Source organism: Notamacropus eugenii, chromosome X, assembly GCF_028372415.1.
Source record: "Notamacropus eugenii isolate mMacEug1 chromosome X, mMacEug1.pri_v2, whole genome shotgun sequence".
Taxonomy (NCBI): domain Eukaryota; kingdom Metazoa; phylum Chordata; class Mammalia; order Diprotodontia; family Macropodidae; genus Notamacropus; species Notamacropus eugenii.
The window spans coordinates 73,577,768-73,598,830 of NC_092879.1; positions in this window are offsets into that span (position 1 = coordinate 73,577,768).

A 21,063-nucleotide genomic window follows, 5' to 3' on the forward strand; every position below is an offset into this window, starting at 1 on the left:
TTCCCCCCCCCATAAGAGTACGTATCCACTTTAAAAATGGAAGCCAGTTGGAAATTTGGATTTAAATCACATTACCTTTGGCAAATACATTTATTCTGAAAAGCAAAGAATACCAGTTCTAAATATTTTGTCTGACTTTACTAAATTTCTGTCCTAGTTTCCTTTGACAAAGAGATCACTTTCCCCCGTCTGTCTAGAGGAAAAGATATTGAGTTAAAAGCTTTTCTTGAAACATTTTGCAATCTGAGACCTTACCCACTCGAGGTCTGAGAAGGATAACTTGTTGGTGCAGGATGTTCTCTTTGGTGAACTCTGCTCCTATTGGTTTAGCTACTTGTGGGTCCTGGGTTGTATCATCTCATCCACCTACAGTCAATGTTATGGAACTTGTTTAAAAGTAACTAGTCTTGAGTCCCTGAATATGTCACTTGACATTGATAATGTGACTGACCTCCAGGGAATGTCACTGTCGAGACACAAAGAAGGCCGTCCAGGCACTGAGACAAAGGATAAGCCTTCATCATGCAAACATTCTGTTTGGACATAGGTGTGTTCGCTTACTCTTTGATTGAGTTTAACAGTGCATAAATGTTCTGATTTCAGGGAGCAAAGAGTCCGCAGAATGCCGAGGAAAAGCACACAGGTGAAGAGTAACCCAAGGGCTGGAGTGTATGAAGTGAGCCAGAGACTGCACCGACTCTGCATTGACTCCACACTGATTCCAAAGAAGGCAGGATGGTGCAGGTATGCCAGCTGTACTCCAGAGCAGGGCAGGTCATATTGGAGCTGGTGTCAACTTTGCATGCACCCTTACCTTTCACGAGCTTTGTTCCTTAGGCCTGGAATGCTCTGCCTTCTTATTTCCATCTCCTGGCTTTTTACAAGTCCCAGCTAAAATCCCATCTTCTACAAGAAGCCTACAGGTTCTCCTTTCATGCTAATTCTTTCCTTCTGGTGATTATTTCTGATTTGTCCTCTCTCTCTCTCTCTCTCTCTCTCTCTCTCTCTCTCTCTCTCTCTCTCCATATATATATATATATATCTCTTGTCCAAACAGAATTGTCTGTGTACACTTAGCCAATGGCCCAGAATACAACAGATGCTTAGTAAATGCTTATTGATTGACAAGTAATGAAGGTTGCCAAAAGGAAAATTTTGGTTTCATGCCAGGAAGGTCTTACTATTAGAACTGTTCCAAAGTACAATGGGCAGCTTTGAGAAGTGTTGCAGTCTCCCTTCTATGATAAGAATTGTTGGGAAAACCAGAAAGCAGAAATTAGGTTTCAATAAACATTTTATACCACATACCCTAACAAACTCAAAAGGGATATGTGACGTAAATATTAATGGTTATGTTATTTAAAATATTCATAACAGATTCAGATCAGGACTTTCTGTAAAGATGACAAGTCCAGCTCTCTTAAAAAATATCTCTATCAATGATTCAATGAAAGCAACTCCAGTTACTAAGCCTCTACAAAAGAAAAAAGAGACTGATATATTGGGTATGGAACTAAAAACTAAATAACTATTTGACTTGATAAATAAAATTAGAGCTTTCCCCCCTAGTAACAAAAGAGGTATACAATTTGCTATTTTGGTCAAAATAAGAGGGAAAAATCAAATGAGCAAAATCTTAAATGAAAAAGATTTCACAATGGATGAAAGAGGAAAATGTTAGAAAATATTTTGAACAGATTATTTAGAAAAATATAAAATATTCAGATTTTACCTAAAGTGTTTAACAAGTCCAAGAATTTCCTTCCCTAAACTTCCCAAGCCTTGATGTCTATCTCTTTAGGAAGTTTTTAGGCTTCTGAATCTCTAAATCTTCCCTTTGAGACCTCAGAGCTGTAGTCCTCCAAGTTTAGGTCTAGAGTTCCCTGTGTCTATATGGTTCTAAAGTTAATCTATAACCCTACATTTTTAAACAGGCAGATTTCTAGTCTTCTCAGTCTAGGGATTTGCTTGCCTGGGACCTCATCAATTCAAGTTTTCACACTTAAAGATCTAGAGAAATAAATGAAAGCTGTAGCTCCAGCATTCTGGACAGTAATTTGGAATTAGACCTTTACATCCAGGGATAGCATTACTGGGCTTATACCCCCAAAGGGAGGCAAAAGTTTCATATGAATAACGATATTTATAGCAGCTCTCTTTGTAGTGTCAGAGAACTGGAAATTAATGGAGAATCAGCAGACAAGTAATGCTATATGAATGTAATTGACTATTATTGTTCCATAAGCAATGATGAGAGAGAGGGACAGTTGCAGAGAAACATCAGAAGACTTGTATAACAGATGAGGGCAGTGAGCAGAACTAGAACAACATATAGAACAATGTATAGAATAGTTACAATATATAAAGCTAGATTACTTTGAAAGATTTAAGAACTCTTATCAATGCAATGCACAATCAAGATTCTAGAGGACCAATGTTGAATGTTACCCACCTCCTTGATAGAAGGGTCAATGACTCAAAATGACGAATGACATGTACATTTTTGGAGATGGCCAATATGGGAATTTGTTTTCCTTGACTATGTCTATCTGTTGCCAAGATTTTATTTTTCTTTCCTACTAAGGGTAGGTAGGAGAGAAAGTAAGTGCAATTTCATTAAATAAGTGAAATCTTGGTGATCTAGAATTAAAGGTCTATAGTTTCCTAGTTCTCGGACCTACGGAAGGAAGGCGGTCCAGGCCTAAACCTTGCATTTTCAGAGCACTAAGTATTGAGTGTCTGAGGTCACTAAGTGTATAGACTAAGTTCTGGGCAAGTAGGTGGCACAGTGGATAGAGCACTGTGCTTGGAATCTGGAAAATTCATCTCCATGAGTTCAAATCTGGCTTAAGACACTTAGTGTTTGTGTGACCCTGGGCAAAAGACTAAGTTCTGTAGATATCTAAGTTTCTAGGTTTCTAATCTAGGTCTACAGATAGATGTGTGAAGAAATTAGCCTAAATTTAGAGAAGCACAAATAAAGCTCCAAGACATAAGACTTATTGGGCTTAATACCTTAAAAGAAAAAAACATATGAAATGATTTAACTTAAGAAAGGTAAGAGCTATAAGACAGAAATAATAATAGATTACATTTCTATAGCACAGAAACAGCTCACAAAGCACATTATCTCATTTGAGGTTCCTATCTCTTTGGGGAGGTAGAGAGTTAAAGCCTGATGTCTTAGGAATTTAAATCTCAAAGTATAAAGGAGCCTGGAGAAGGCAATCCCTAGTCTTAGGGATCCATCAACCTAAACCCCTCAATTATTTACTAGGTCTCCAAGTCTAAGTCTTAGAGGCCCAGAGTGGGAATTAGTAAGGTACCACAAAGACACCCCATCACCAGTTAGAGGCAGTCCTCTCCTCTTTCCCCAATATTTAGTATCAAATATTCTCTAAATGGATAATTGGGTGGTAGATATTACTACCACCCTAGCAAAAAGTGAAAGAAAAGTCAGCCACACTACTTGACTCTCAAAGTTGGATTATCAGAATGATACAGCATATGTGTCCAGGTCCCAGAATGATGGAGAAGGGTTCTAGAGCATGACTGCTTCACATTCCTCCCAGGTCAGGGATGGGTCTTTTTATTATTCTGTCAACTCCTCTATAGACGAAAGTTCTTGAGGGGCACTCACCTTTAACAGAGTGCAATTTGAACCCAAGAGGAAAGGGGGAAGCTTCATTGATCTGCACAAATTGACTTCAAATCTGGCCTTGAAGGTTTGGGAATACCGCCTCACAAGTTCAGTTCTACATGTTCAATGGCCTTGGGAAGAGGTACTATACTGGGCAATCTCTCATCATTAGCCTAAAGATGAGGCACATTTTGTAAGTAACCATGGACAGCAGCTGTGTTCTCAGGACAGGCGGCCTGCCCAGCTCAAGTCCTCCTTATCCAGAGAACACCACTGGAAGGAGGCCAGTGTTGTCCTGGAATGAGGCAGAAGCCAAGGCATCCTTACTGCACCATCAACATGCCATAAACTCTGGGGCTGAGGGCAGTCATAGATGGCCCAGTCTGGAGGTGTCAGGGGAAAGACTTAGAGCCAGGCTCCGCTCTCTAGCCATTCTGCCACCTAGGTGGTTGTAACATCTCTGCTTCAAGACAAACTTTACACCCTTTACATGCAAACACCAAACTATGATGAATGCAAATGTTTCTTCTACTTAGGAAAGGCCTCTTCTAAAGGAGGAGTTTGTGTTTCAGGGTATAGTAAGTGTTCACATATGTTGAACTCCTTGCAGGAGCCTTAGCTGGGAATCAGTGACTAGATATGTACTAGAAAACACCTATTCAGTGTTAAGTAAGGAACTGGGTTGCCAGTTGCCCAGAACAGGAAGTGCAAACTAAAATAATTTTAGTGGGGGCACTAGCAGCAGTGGGGAGGGGGATCCTTTGGAAAAGGCTTCAACCGATGGAAGTTCACCAACCACAGCACCTTGAAGTACAGTACATGTGGGGTCCCAGCAGCCAAAGAAGTCACTAGCCACTGAGGACAGGAAGAAATAGAAGTACTGAGGCCCATACTGAACTAGCTCCATAGACATGCATGGAAACAGAGAGGACTATATTTTACACACGTGCAAACATGCCCTGAAGAGAGAGCTGAGGACCCTTCGGGCCAGCTATCCCTGGCCAGGCACACAGCCCAAGGAGATCCAAACTGAACAGAGGGGCCTGTTGTGAATGCTCATGCAAGATTTTCTTAGGAGTAAAAAAGTGGGAGCCCAGCAGACTCCACCCCTCCATTGGAGAATGATATCATCGAATGGGAAAAATAAAGGGGGAAGTAGAGATTCATGGGAACTGAGGCAGAGAGGAAAGTAAGCAGAACCAGGCAAAGGATATGGAGAAGAATGTTAGCTGGCATTTCTCTAGTGGTTTAAGTTTTGCACACAGCTGCAGTGACATGCCCAGGGTCACAGCAGCTGAGGAGCGTGGGAGGCAGGATATAAACCCAGGCTTTCCTGACTTCAAGGAACAACTAAGCTTGGCCTCGAAGAAGACATGAGAAAGTGCATCCTCTCCCCTTTCTCTGCAGAGGTGAGGGATGTGCCATCTATGGTCGGAATCAGCTGAAGAGTTGGTTCGCTTTGCTGAACTCTTTTTTTCTATTTTGTTATAAGGGAATAGTGCTCTGTGAAGTGAATGTGGGAGCTGTATATACGGAGAAATGCAGGCACTGAAACCAAGAGATAGCGATAACACGTTCAAACAACAACGCGGTTTATATGTATATATATATTAGGGCACATGGTGAGCTGAATATGAATGGAGAATACCTAAAAAAGAAGTAAATAAAGTTTACTGTTGGATGGAATGTACTAGGAGTAAGAGAAAGGGAGAAGTAGAATGTAGCAAATCATCTCACATACAAGAGGGAAGAAAGAGCTTCTACAAGGGAGGGGAAGAGGGGGGAGATGAAAGGAAATAATTGAGCCTTACTCTCATGGGATTTGGCTTAAGGAGAGAATAACACACACTCAATTGCATATGGAAATCTATTTTACCCTGCAGGAAGGCAAGGGGGAAGGGGATAGGAGAGGGAAGATAATAGAAGGGACAGCAAATTGGGGATAGGGATAATCAGAAGCAAACACTGTTGGGGGAGGATATCCTTGGTCAAGGGAGAGAATGGAATAAATGGAGGGCAGGATAGGACAGAGGGAAATGTGGTTAGTCTTTTGTAACATAACTATTATGGAAGTGCTTTGCATTGTTACACATGTATTGCCTATATTGAATTGCTTGTTTTCTCAATGAAGGTGGGTGTGGAGGGAGGGAGAGAATATGGAACTCAAAGCTTTAAGAATGAATGCTAAAAATTATTTTAGCATGCAACTGGAAATTAAGCTATACAGGCAATGGAGTACAGAAATCTATTTTGCCTTACAGGAAAATAGAGGGGAAGAGGGATGGAAGAAGGGTGGGTAATAGAAGGAACGACATACTGGAGGAAGGGGTGGATGGGGTGCATGCTGTCCTGGGGTTGGGGGTGGGGAGAGATGGCGTGAAAATTTTGAATTCAAATTCTTGTGGAAGTGAATGTTAAGAACTGAAAAATAAAGAAATTATTAAAAAAAACAACTTGAATCCATGGTGGAAAGTTTATCCATAGATATGAAAGAAAGAATAATAGATTTGGGATACAATTATACTAAAATGAAAGAAAATCTAGTAGAAGAAAAAGAAGTGAGCCACAAACAACTTAAAGATCATAAGCTTCATAGAAGAATACGATAAAAACAAAACCTGAGCACCATAATGCATGAAATAACATAAAAAACTTTCCAGAAGTTCTGAACAGAGAAATGACAGTGCAATCTAAAGAATCAACAGACTGACTCCATGGTTAGGGTGGGTTGCAGGGCTGGGGGGGAGGGGTGTGTGTGTGTGGCAGGGGTAACACACCATATATGTGAAACTCCAAGACACCTAGGGTTACATTTAACAATTCCAATGACAATGAATTATGAAAGCAGCCAGAATAAAGACCTTTAAATACAATGGACAGAAAATTTGAGTAACCTAAGACTTCCATTGCCCACTAGAAACCAGAGAAGGGAAGACAGTAATATATTCTGAAAAGAGAGAGAATTTGAGATGCAACATAAAACTCCCTACCCTGCAAACCTAGCCATCGATGAAAAGCTCAACAAAATAGAGGCATTTGAGGCATTTCTACAAAACAAACATGAGCAGATTATTTGACTTGTAAACACCTTCATAGAACAGAAATGCAAGGAAGCCATCCACAGCTTCTACCAAGCAATAATTTGTCCACAATACACTACACTACACTACACTAACCATAATTTGTCCACACATACACTAACTTGTATCTTCAATACCTCTATGCCATTTTATTCTCTCATTTCCTACAGTGTTACAACCAGACATCTCGACTCACCATCTTTTTTCTGGGATCCTAATGATTCTCAAATGATCTCTGCCTTGAGGTCAATTATCTTGTCCTCAAGGTCAGACCCTTTGACCATAGAGAAGCATGGCTTCTTCTAGTACTAGTGTCCTTTGACACTGTTTTGCCTCGTTTTTCTTAACATCTGTATTTTAGAATTCCAAATCTATTCTTTTTTTTTTCAGAGCCTCCACATCATATAGAAATCCAATGAAGAGATTGGATATGGTATACTGCCAACCATAGGAGAGAGGGATGTATCCCAGACTAACACCTCCTGCAAAGCTGAGCCTGTTCATTAACAGAAGCATTAGACTAATTAATTCTCCAAAGGAACCTCTAAGTGAGCAGGCTATTTGACTGGAAACACTTCAAATGGGAGCAATACACAAAAGTAAATCAGTATAGCTACCTAGAAAGAAATTAAACAGTGGAATCTCTCTCATGATTCTAGGACAAGACAAGACTATATTGCTAAAAAACAACAACAACAACAACAACAACAACAACAACAACAAAACCCCCCAAACCCAATTCTTACATTTATTTACAACCAAAGAGAGCTCACCTAAGGACAACAGAATCATCATATGGCTTCTACCACTCACTGCTAACAAAACCTGCTGGGAAAACTGGAGGTAATCTGGCAAAAATTAGAAATAGACAGACATCTCATAGCATATAGCAAGAGAAACTCCAAATAGACATATGACTTAGACATTAAGGGGTGACATCCAAAACAAGGTAGAGGAGAATGGAAAACATTTCCTTTCTGATCCATCAACAGGGAAATCATTCACAACCAAACAAGAAGATAAAAAGGACAATTTTGATTACAAAAAGATTTTTAAAGTTTTTCACAAACTAATGCAGCAAACATTAGAAGGGAAACAATTAACAGAAAAAATCTCCATACTATGTTTTTCTCTGATAAAAGTCTCATTTCCAATATATATAAGGAACTAATTTAAATTCATAAGATTTAAATTCACAAGCTATCATCTAATTGCTAAATGGTCAAAGGATATGAATAGACAGTTTCTAAAGGAAGAAATTCAAGCTCTCAATATCCATGTGGGAAAAAATGTTCAAAATCGTGACAATGAGAAAAATTCAAGCAAAATGTTGTTCTTTTTGTACCATGAAATGTTTGTGTTTATTGATGATTCCTGAGTTTATAAATTAAAAAAGAACAATTTAAAAGCTGGAGAAGGGGAGAGAATATGATTTATAAGGAGGCTGATACTTACGAAGAACATGGAGAATAAAGAAAAATGCATAAATGTATAGCCTATGAAAGGAGAAGGGGGTGGAGACTAGATTCCAGAATAAAACGGAAGGGGGAAGAAATAAGGCAGAAAAAAACCTAAATTACTGTTTTTTTGGAAAAAGTGGCACAAATGAATTTTACTAAAGTTAGAAAGATGGATGGCTATTGGGGAGGGAGGAAGGATTCCATTCTAAACCATGTACTTATATGTGATGGATGAGAGAAGAAAAAATGAACCAAAGAAATAAGAAGAAAGCCAAGAATAACTTAGTCAACTCAAAAAACCTGGGATAGGGGAGGAAAATGAGAGGGAAGATGGGAAGAAACTCAGATAAAATTAATATAAGGAAAGATAAAATATGGGTCAAGAATCGACCTAAAAAAAGAGCAGCAAAATTAACACAAAAGGATTGAACAAAAAGTAATGCAAAACTAATAATTAGCACCTTAAAAATGACTGGACCCACATCCCCATGAAATCAACTGGAATGTATAAGAGAATAAAATGATCTGATGTATTTATAAAAAGACTCATACAGAATGAAAATGAAGTTCTCTAGCAAGATTTATTATGTATCAAATGATTCCAAAAAAGCAGTAAATGCAAAGCAAATGGATGACTAGATACAAACATACACATATATATGATACTAATATTAAGCAGATTTGAAATAGAGATTTTAAATAATTCACCTTCCTAAAAAGAAACTAAATATACCACAAATAATTTACCAAAGGGAAAAAGCCCCAGGCCAGATAGATTTACAAGTGAATTATCAAACATTTAAAGGACTGAAAACTTTAAAGATTAGTCTCAATAACTGATAAGAAAATGCACTCTACTCAGCTTTATTTAGATAAAAAGTAAGGTCTTAAGACATGAATCAGGAAGGAATAAAGCAGATAAAGAAAAGTATAGACCATTCTAAGAATACTGATGTAAACATCTGAACAAATTTTAACCAAGGGACTATATAAATACATCCACAAATTATTCATTATGACCAAGCTGAACTTATACCAAAGATTCAAAGACAGTTAAATAGTAGGAGAATAATTAATATAATTATTCAAATAATAAAATATATATGATTATATCAAGAGACATAGCAAAAAGCCTTTGATAAGGCTTTATCAGAACTAAAAACCCAGAAAAGCATTAGCATGGAGCAGTCCTCCTTTATTATGCTCAAAAGTGTGTGTCTGAAACCAAGACCTAGTATCTACCAAGAGGTAACATTAAAAATGTGCCCAAGATGTACATGATTAAAACAAAGATATTTTCTCTCCCATTTGAAATAGTTCTGAAAATGCTAGCTGTAGAAAAAAGTCAAGAAAAAAAATTAAAGATCTAAACTTCGGTAAAAAAACAACAACAACAACAAAATGCATAAAGTATTTGAAGTTAACTTACAAACATAACCTTAGGCCTTGCAATAAATTTGATAATAAGGCTCTTTTTGTAGAGATTAAAGAAGACTTAAATAACTGGAGAGATAAATTGTACATGAATCAACATAATAAAAATGACTACAATCGAAGTTAATTTGTAGAGTTAATGCTCTACCAATTTAATTTTTAAGAGGTCACTTTAGACAAAATAATAATGAAAATCATTTAGAGAAATAAAAGGTCTAGAATATCAAGAAAAAATAATAGGAAAATAGGAGTAAGGGGGCACAGCATTACCATATCTTAAATTATATTATAAAGTAGTAATCTTCAAAACTACTTTGCATTAGTTTAAAAAACTGGACGTTAGATTAGTGGATCATATTAGATGAGAAAGACCCAGAAATAATTGAATACAGCCTTCAAGTGTTTGATCAAACCAAGAATGCAAAATATTGAGGGAGGAACCTGTATTCAACAAGCACTACCTTGGTAAATAGAAAGCAACTGGGCAGAAATTAGGTTTATGCTGGCATCTTATACCATATACCAAAATAATCTCAAAACAGATGAGAGACGTAAATGTAAAATGTCATATCATTTAAAAATTAGAGGTTAATATAAAGAGGTACTTTTCACAATGATGGATGGTTAGGAGGAACATTCTTAGCTAAACAAGAGGCAGAGGTGATCATGTAAGAGAAAATTTCAATTGCTTAAAATCTGATACCTTTTGCATCAGCAAAATCAAGACAGCTAGAATAAGGAAAATGGTCACAGAGAAAAATTACCAACTGTCTCTGATAAGAGTCCTATATGTATAGGGAATAATCACAATATGCATGTATCATGCATACAGAGTTGACACAGATATAAATGTATAGTCATTTCTCAACAGATAACTGGTTAAAGGATATGAATAATTAGTTTTCCAAAAAATTAAAAACTATGTACAACCATATCAAAGATTGTTCCCAATTATTGATCATTCAAGAAATACAAATTCAAATAACTTTGAGGCTCTATTTTGTCTTCCTCAAAGTGGCTAAGATGGAAAGAAAAGATGAAAATCATTCAATCTTAGGACTGAGAGGACAGGCACACTCACACAGTATGGATAGAACTGGGTGAGTACTCCCTCTTCGGCAGGCTTCCCCAATTCCTGTTCTCACTAGTGGGCTGGGCCTTCAGAAAACAAGTACTACTTTTCCTCAGGATCCTTGGGATAACCCCAAGGGGTTGGAGTGGTTAGTATTTCCCCACTCATGTGCTTCCAATTGATTATCAGCCAATAACCTCATATAACCTTTAGCATATGCAAATAGCTGGTATAAAACACCATCTCCAAACTGAAGGCACATTCTCCACTACTATGCACAAGGTCTCCAAGAAGCTTGGCCTCCAACTTTAAGTGCAAAGATAGGGAGGCATATCCATGGGATGCATTGTGGTACAGGGAAATTCACAAGTCCTGGTCCTTAGAAGTCCTCTCCTTTTATAGAGTCATCACACAGTTGTCCAAGCATCTCTCTTCTGGGTTCTAAGGGTTAGTGCCTTTCTACAATCACTTTTCTTTGTCATTGGGAGCCTCAGTCCCTGGAATGGCTTCTTTCCTTGTGTGGTTGTCTTTCCACATCCTTGTTCCTTTGGTGTATGTCTTTATTCTCCATTCTGGATGTATTGTGTCCTACTGGTTGTCTTACGGTTAATATTGTTAATGTAGTAAGGGTGGGGGGCAGGGAGGAGAAAGAGCAAGAACTATTCCTCCCCATCCTGCAAGGATAATTCTGGTTCACTCTACTAAACTCGGTCAAATATGGAAATTGCCTCTTTATTTAAAGACCCCAGGTGTGTGGCTATCCTATTTGGTCAACCTAACAGTAGTTCCTTTCCTGACCTACTCAAAGAATTGTTCAAATCTTATAAAGAGAAAAAGGGCTACAAACCATCCTATTCACACATTTAATATCACAAAATATGTGACCACTCATTTATACCCTTATAATTACAGAAATTAGAGTAAATCCCACCCTTAGATGTAAACTGGTTCACCTCTTTTCAGTATAAGATGAAAACAATGAACTATTCATGCCCTTTCATACAACGATCACACTACTGGGTACACAACTAGGAGAGCAAAGACAGAAAGAAAGGCTTCATATATACCAAAATATTGATAGTGGTCATTCTTAGTAGTAAAAAACTAGAAGCAAAGTGAGTATCCACCAATTAGGGGATGAATGAATTGTGGTATATAAATGAGATAGAATATTGCTATGACAATAATGATGATGACTGCTAATGTTTATACAGTGCCTACCAAGTGCCAGGCACTGTGAGCGGCACTTTACAAATGTTGTCTCATTTGTTCCTCACAATGAACCTGAGAGGTAAGTGATATTAATATCTGATCATTAGGAATGATTACTTTGAATTGAAATGATGTTAAAAGCATTGGAAGAATGTTCAAAATACAGACATGACCAACAAGATGGAGGACTAGACATTGTCTCTGTTCTTCATGACCTCAGTAAGGCAGCTTCACCTTTCTCCAAGGTCTAAAACACTAGAGACACAAAAGGAAGCTAAAAGAGATGAACTAATGCCTACCTTAAACCTCATCACCCAGCATGCTACCAGCAATGAGGCTGCACTAGCCAAATGATACACAGGATCACAACAAAACCCAGACCTACACGTCAGTACTTTCTCCTTTGCTGCAGCTTGGAGATCTAGGCTCCAGGCTATGGACATTACTGGGGCCTTCATGGCCAGTATCCCAATAGTTCTCTGAGTTTCAAAAGATCTCTGCAGGACAGTGGAGGAACAGTGGGAAAGACACAGGCCACACGTCTGGCCTTTAAATAGACCTTAACACCTGGCTGTAGCAGCAACAGTGTGACAGTGCCCTGAACTGCCTGGCCAGAGAACTGAGGAACAGAAGGAACAGAACAGGTTAGCATGTGTGAATGGCTGTGCAGGGCTATATAGCACTCCACTAAGCTTGAGGGAAAGAGTACAACATTCAGCTGGGGCTACTTCTATTCCCTCAAAAGTCACTTTGGGCAAAGACTAGGTTAGTGAACTGTGAATTGCCCCATGAGGGAGGAAGCTGAGATGTTTTGAGATTTGGCCCCTAGGGAAACCACTATCAAGAGGGGAGGGAGTCAGAAAGTGTGCAATGGGGGGAAAAAAGAATAAAATTATCAAAGATCTCAAGAGGAAAATACCTCAAAGACCTTGATCGTAAACAGACAAACCAACAGGGAAAACATTAATAACAAAAGGAAACATGGCTTCCAGAAATAGTAAATAAGTTCAGACCTCTGAATAAATTCCCGCAAAACAAAGGAAAATGACTCAACACGTTATCAGACAAAGGATTCTGTGGAATTTGGGGAGAATATGGAACCCCCATATGCTGAGAATCATGAGAGCAGAATTTATGGCCTGCTTAGCAGAAATAATTGGCAGAATAGAAAAACTTTAATCTAAAATGAGAAGTCACATCAAAGACATTAAAGAAAGGACAAATAATTCAGAATGAGACCATGCCATCAGAGAAATGATGACATGACTTGCACTTGACTTTATTTTGAGTGAGGGAGGGCTGTGCAAGATCACCAGCCTCACTTCTCCTCCAGAGCCATCTGAATCCAGTGACCAGATTTTCATCAGGATGATTGGAGATAACACAGGATGAAACAAGTGAAGGACTATGTAGAAGAAGAGTTGCAAAAAACATTAACATTAAAAGAAAACATGCTCTCTTTTCAAGCAAAATATACTGATCTTGAACACTGGATGTATAGAGACAGTCTAATAATTCTAGGTCTCCCAAAAGAACACAAGTCAAAAATAATGACTGCTATAATACAAGAAAAGATACAAGAAAACTGTCCAAAATTTAATGGAAGGAATGCATCAATCACCTCCAAAAACAAAACAAAACAAAACAAAACCAAGGCTGAAAACTCCAAGACACATAGGGTTAAATTCCACATTTCGATTCAGAAACAACAAATTCTGCAGGTGACCAGGAGAAACTTTCAAAGACAAAGGAAAGGAGATTTGAATAATGCATAACTATTCTGCACCCACCTGAAAACACAGTAGGAAATAGAATGATGTGTTCTGAAGACTGATGGAGTTCAGGATGCAGCCCAGGGTGCCTTACCCTGCAAATTTTAACTTGACTATAAACAAAAACGATTCGCCGTTCAATAATAAAGAGGTGCTTGGAACGTTGGTAGAAAGAAAACCAGGCCTAAAGACATTGTTTGCTTCTCAAACACTCCAGACAACAGAAATTCAATAAGCATGAATAAATGCAGCAGTGAAGGACAGCAGATAGGAAAGGAGAAAAGCAGAAATACTGCTAAGAGACTTCTTTCTAAATGGCAGCCAATGGAGAAGACAGAAGTCAGGTGAAGGTACTGGTGGAGAATCAGGCCTAAAGCATTATGGAAAGAACTTCAGGACACCCTGCCTACAGGCAAATCAATGCTTTTTGTAGGAATGTTTATACAAAAGGGGGGGGTGCTGTACATGGAAAGGGGCAGGAGAGGAGGAGGGTAAAGGGGAATATGTGATGTGCCTGAATCAAACTGAGGCTACCATTGATGGGAAAATGATCCCTTTCGGGGTGGTTTGTCTGGAAGAGACAACCCTTCAAGGCAGTGGGTAAGGAAGATGAGAGAAGGACTGAAAAGGGAAGGGGGAAGAGAGAGGCCACTCTTCCATTTTCTATGCAGTTGGCCAACCAACTGAAATGTAGACACTGCACATAGACACATAAGGTGGGGTGGGGTTTAGGCAGTTAGAGTTGTCTAGAACCAAACTTGCTTGACAGTATCTAGGGGATCTGGGAGCTTTGTCTTAGCTGGTGAATATTTTGGAGGTAAGGCTTATGGTTTTTGAACAAGACCATCCTGGAGGGATGAGTTGAAGTCTCTTGATAGGAAAAAAAAGGAATGGGCAAGTATTTCCCCTTCCTAGCCCTAAGTATGACCACAGAACTGCTGCAAATACATGGACATCCTTGGAAACTCTATACTCAGTACACAATATGGAAATTATGGGAGATTATACCAAAGACTTATTCTTAAGTCTCCCCATGTTCCTTTCTTTCTCTTCTTCCATTAGAAGTTGAAACTGTTGATGGCCAACCAATCTTGAAGCATGTGATATATTATCCAGAGAAGACTTGAGGGAGCCTGAAAATTGGCCTTAAACACTGGAAGGTCTGACACATGAAAGGAGAGCAAACTTGTGCTGTATGGCTCCAGAGTTCAGAATCAGGAATGCTAAATAGATGTTGCAGAGAAGTAGGCTCTCCCTAACCAGGAGACTTGTTCAAGGAGGGAATGGATTAATCCCACCTTCTACAGGAAGCTTCTGCTGATCTCCCTTAAGTCTGCTCTGCTCCCCCTGCCAATTGTTTCCAATTTCTCCTGTATCCATCTTGTTTAGACAGAGGCTGCAAATTGTCTCCCTCGTTAGACTGGGAGCTCCTGGAGAGAAGAGACTGGTTTGGCATTTCTTGGTATCCTAGTGCTTAGCATAGTGTCTGGCACATAGTAGGCACTTCATAAATGCTTCCTGACTGGCTGAAAATCTCTCTGTCGTTGTTGAAGCAGAGGATGGCTGCCCGTCGATCAAAGCTACTTCCCTCCTAACTGTGTAAGCTAGAAAAGTCCTGAGAGCTGAAATCTTAAACTGGTAATTTTGCACCCAAGGAAACTAAGGCCTAAGAGAAGATAAATAACTTAGCCAGTGTCACCCCAATAATGAGTAACAGAGCCTACATTCACCCCTCTGTTCCCTCAAATCTGTCAATCCTTCCAGTCACTCGTTCTAATAACCTTGGCAACATCCTTAATTAACTCTTCCTTCTTCCTTAACCACCACATCCAATCGATTGCCAAGCATTGTCCATTCTGTTTCTAAAATATTTCTGCCCCCTTCTTGCCACCCACATGGCATCCAGCTTAGCTCTCTTTACCTTTTGCCTGGACTATTGGAATAGTTTCTAAAGTTCTCTCCCTGCTTCTAGTCCATCAACCGCAGAACTGCTAACTTGCTATTGCTTTAAAAAATATTGAATGGCTCCCTATTGTCCAAAATACAAAGTCTTCAGCCTGTCATTCTAAGTCCTCAATATGTTGGTTTCACTTTGATCTCCCAACTCTCCAGAAAAGGCTGTTCCCCATCCATGATATTGCAGCTCCTACCACCTCTCTCCCTCTGGAACACATTCTCTCCTCACCTCTCTCTCTCTTGGAGGCTGGGAATTCTGGGAGATGGAGGTAAAGAAAGAATGTGTTCTAGACTTGTACCACCACCTACACACATTTTTCTTCATAACCCAGTTAGTGACATTCTCTTCCTTGTGAAATGACTTACTAGGTCCATCGTATATTCCCTACCCCACCCACCCAAGAGGACAGAATCGGAATCAATTTAAGGCCAAAGATGTCTTTGGTCTCATCTTTGCATGTTCAGGCCCTGGCACAGGGCTCAAAATGTGGTGGGTGTCTACATCACGATGATTAAGTTGAAGAGAAACCAAGGTCTCTAACAACAAATCCAATGCCCTATGGAATCAAATACGATAATATTTGTAAAGGGCTTTAGCACAGGGCCTGGCACACAGTAGGTGCTAATTAGATGCTTTTTTCCTTTCCTTTATGCCATGTATCTCTGTCATAAAGGAGACTTCTGCCTGGGGAAGACTAAATGTAAGGGCCATACTAGCTGGCTGCTGAGATGTCTTCCAACTCTCCAATTTCATGATCCAGTGAGGACGGGGAACTACATTTGGTTCTTCTTAAGTATCCAAAGAGTTAAGCTAACCCTTTCCTGAATAACACCAATAACACTGACTTGTTATAAATACACAGATAGCAGCAAACTGGAAGTAATTGGGTATTCAGTTTTCAGTAGTCAAATTGCCTGCTAAGATTTTAATATCTGACAGCATTGCTTTTTTTTATTTCGACTTTAAGAAACACCAAAGAAGGAGGGAGGGGAGAAAGAAAGAGGGGGGAAGAGATAGAGAGGGGGAGAGCAAGACAGAGACAGAAAGAAAGAGACAGAGAGAGACACATACACACACAGAGAACATTTCCATATAAAATATAAACTGAGATATTTATAAACAGTGCCTCTACTTTCCCATCCCTTCTTAGCCCTGTGTAGTCTAGGCTTCCCAACTCATCCCAAACTGCTCTCTCCAGACTCCAGAGTTATGTGATCTCTTCATCACCAAATCTAATGACCTTTTCTCGATCTTCAACCATCTTGACCTCTTGGCAGCTTTTGACAATACTGATCCCACAGTCCTCGTGGATATTTTTTCCTCTCTCAGGTTTTATGACTGCTTTCTCTTAATCTTCTCCTACTTCTCTGCAAACACTTCTCAGTTTCCTTTTGCTAAATCACCATCCAGGCCACACTCACTAACCATGGGTGTCTCTCAAGGGTCCATCCTTCACCTCTTTATCTATTTGACTTCCTCTCTACCAGGTATGGGGAACCTACAGCCTCAGGGCCACATGTGACCCTCTAAGTCCTCAAGTTCAGCCTTTTGACTGAATCAAACTTCACAGAACAAATCCTCTTAATAAAAATGAAAATAGTACTAGCCTAATAAATTCTTTTTCACTGACTGCTTATATATTTTGTGTCGCTTACCTGTTTCCCTTATTGATTTCTATTTCTTAGCCAGTACTAGATAGCTTGGATGATTACTATTTTGTAGAAAGGGTTGAAACCTGGTAACAACAACGAGCTTTAAGGTTTGCAAAACACTTCACAAATATCTCATTTTTATCCTCACAATAATCCTAGTAAGTAGGCATCATTATGTCCCATTTTACAGATGAGGAAACTGAAACAGATAGAGGTGAAGTGACTTGCCTAGGGTCATACAAATAGTAAGTTGATTCTATTTTTTAGTCATTTTTCAGTAGTGTCCAACTCTTCATCACCCCGTTTGGAGGTTTCATGGCTCATTTCACAGATGAAGAACTGGAGCAAACAGGGTTAAGTGACCTGCCAAGGGTCACACAGCTAGTAAGTGTCTGAGGTCAGATTTGAAGTCAGGAATATGAGTCACTGTGACTCCAAGCCTGGAGCTCTATCCACTTTGCCACCTAGCTGCCCTAAATAATAAGCATCTGAGGATAAATTTTAACTTGGGTCTTCCTGACTCCAGGTACTTGTTGACCCCCTTTCTTTCCATTTAAAAAATATTTCCCTTCAGAATCTTTACCCTCTGTTCCCCTAAATGAGTTTTACTATTTTTTAAAATCTAGCTCTCTACAGTCATTCTTTGTAGCCTGGTTGACATGGTGTTGAATAAGTAAATTATTTTAAACAGTCATGTCCCTTTCATCTTGTTGCCATTTCCCAAGCATGTGGAATTTGTGTCTCTCTCCTTATTTAGGCCAGTCTTTAGTTATGTAAAGACTGTTTTGTAGCTGTATGCATATGGTTCTGTCTCCTTTTTGTTGATCAAAGTGTTGATCAATCAAAATTTTCCTTCAGGATTGTTTTGCTTTGGTTTCAAAATTTTGTTTATGCAATCATGTTGTTGTCAATTTCTTTGATGAAATTTTCTATTATTTCTATGATTTGTTCTTTTACCTGCCAATTCTTCATGATTAAGTAATTTGGGTTGCTAATTGATTTTAATCCTTTCTTCAAAGATCCTTAATTGAACATAATTTATTTTACTTGAGTCAACTAATATTTCTGCTTTTCTGATTTTGTGAATTTGTGAGGTTGTTATGCCCATATACATGATCAGTTTCATAAAAGTTTCATGTACTTTTATGGTGAGAAATACACACACACACACACACACTTCCTAACAGAGTTATCCTAAAGCAGAATTGGGTTGCCTGGGGAGATGGTGGATCACCTTCATCAGAAGCCTTTGAATGCAGGCTAGATGACTACTTCACTGCTATATTGTAGCGGGGGTTCCTATTCAGATATTGGTTGGACCAGACAGCTTATGAGATCTTTTTCAACTCTGAGATTCTGTGAATCTGTTGCTCTACCCAAAGCACAATCCATGGGAATTTCCTAATGAATTTAGTCACCAAGAGAGTTGTCATTTCAGTATAGTGATCTAAGAAAACTCAGAAGAGTGGCAGATTTGCAATAGCCTGTTATTATTAGTTGAAACAATTAAATAAGATAACTCTGCAATTTGGAACTATGCCTAAAGGGCTACAAAGATGCGCATACCCTTTGACCCAGCAATACTGCTTCTAGGACTGTATCCCAAAGAGATCATAAACATGGGAAAAGGTCCCACATGTACAAAAATGTTTATAGCAGTACTCTTTGTGGTGGCCAAAAACTGGAAATCAAGGGGATGCCCACCCATTGGGGAATGACTGAATAAATTGTGGTATATGAATGTAATGGAATACTATTGTGCTGTAAGAAATGATGAACAGGAAGACTTCAGAGAGGCCTGGAAAGACTTATATGAACTGAGGCTGAGTGAAAGGAGTAGAACCAGGAGAACTTTGTACACAGCAACAACCACAGTGTGCAAGGATTTTTTCTGGTAGGCTTAGAATTTCATTGCAATGCAAGGACTTAAAAAATTTCCAGTGGTCTCTTAAGGCAAAATACCTTCCTCATCCAGAGAAAGAACTATGGAATTCAATCACAGAATGTAGCAGATCATTTTCTTTTGTATTATTTTTTGGTTTGTTTTATGATTTCTCCCATTCATTTTAATTCTTCTATGCAACATGACTAAGGTAAAAATGTATTTAATAGGAATGTATGTGTAGAACCTATATAAAATTGTCTGCCATCTCAGGGAGGGGGGAAAGAGAGGGAAGGGAGTGAAAAAAAGTCTAAGTTATATGGAAGTGATTGTAGAACACTGAAAACAAATAAAATGATTAAAAAAAAGATAACTCTGGCAGATGGAAATCCAATGACCCTCAATAGCAGTCAATATAATCTCCTCCTGTGTGAAATACTACCATGCCTCCATTGTGTTGTCTTTAATTATGGCTTCTGTTGCTTGCAATAGGGCAGTTATGAATCCCAATTGTTGTAGGCATCAAGATGGCCAGCTCTTTAAAGCAGAGGGGAAATGTAGGTGTGGGGGAACTTTATAGTGAGGATGAAGCCCAAGTCTCCAAATCAGAAAAGAATGGGACATCATAATGTGTTAGATCTGTAAAAGATACCTGAGAGAGCTTTACACTGTTCAGTAGGAAATTAGCACTAGGAAAACCATCACAAAAAGCAGCAATAAGAACAATTAAACCTTTTGCCCATGGTGGCTGTTATCATGAGACCATTTCTATGGAATGGGAAGCATCTACTCCATGGGAGCCTACATGGGCTAGGTGATGGTCATTGTGGCTAATTTGCATCGATGACTCGTCTGGTCCATATAATCATGCGTAAGTCAGTAATATAATTGAAAAAAAGACAACAGTCTGGATGGAAAACATTAGATTTGTTCCCTCCCATTTGAGCTTGTGAAAATAGGAAACAGGAGAGTTCAGATATTCAGTGGGCACAACAAAAAGTCTCTCACCAGAAAAATGACATTATACTCCTCCCAAAATAAGAGACATGGTGATGGTTATTTTCTTCATAGTGCACCTTCTTACCAATTACTCCTCTCCTGAGCTGATAGAAAAGTTGCCTCCCCCTGCAGACTTGTAGAGATCTACTCACAATTTGCCTGGTGGGCACTCTACCACTGCAGACCTTGTCTTTTTCCTAGTTCTCACATTTATCAGCATTTATTCATTCCTTCCTTAGTTCAGACCAACTTTTCCAACTAATAATGAAAACAAATGCTAAACCTTTGAATGTGAAAGTATCCTGTATTTAGAAAGTATCTTTCTATATTAATAAAAATATCTTTGTATAAACATGCAAGACAATGCCAACACTACGTAATAATCAATGGTTCTTAAACTAGGGTCCATGAATTTGTTTTTATAAAACATTCTGACATCTGTATTTTAGCATAATTGCTTTTTCACAATCTCATGTGTTTTATTTGATTAATTTGAAAACATTATTACGAGAAAGAGTGCATAAGTTTTACCAGACTTCTAAAGGGGTCCAGGACACAAAAAAAGGTCAAGACCCCTACTGTAGATGATGTGTGATAGAAATGGCTTGCACCAAGAATCAAAAATGAACTCAATAACTCAGCAGACAATAAATCCCAAACTATTCGAGTAAGAATTCCCTATTTGACAAGAACTGTTGGGAAACCTAGAAAGCAATTTGGAAAAAATTGAATTTAGACCAACATCATCGACAATATGCCACAAAGGTCACACTATAAAAAAAGAATAAAATAAGATCATGAACCTTCCACAACTGTGGCTATGAAGAGAACGTTTAGTCAAACTGGATAGAAGAAATTGCAAGAGACAAAATATATAATTTAATTCCCATGAGATTAAAAAAA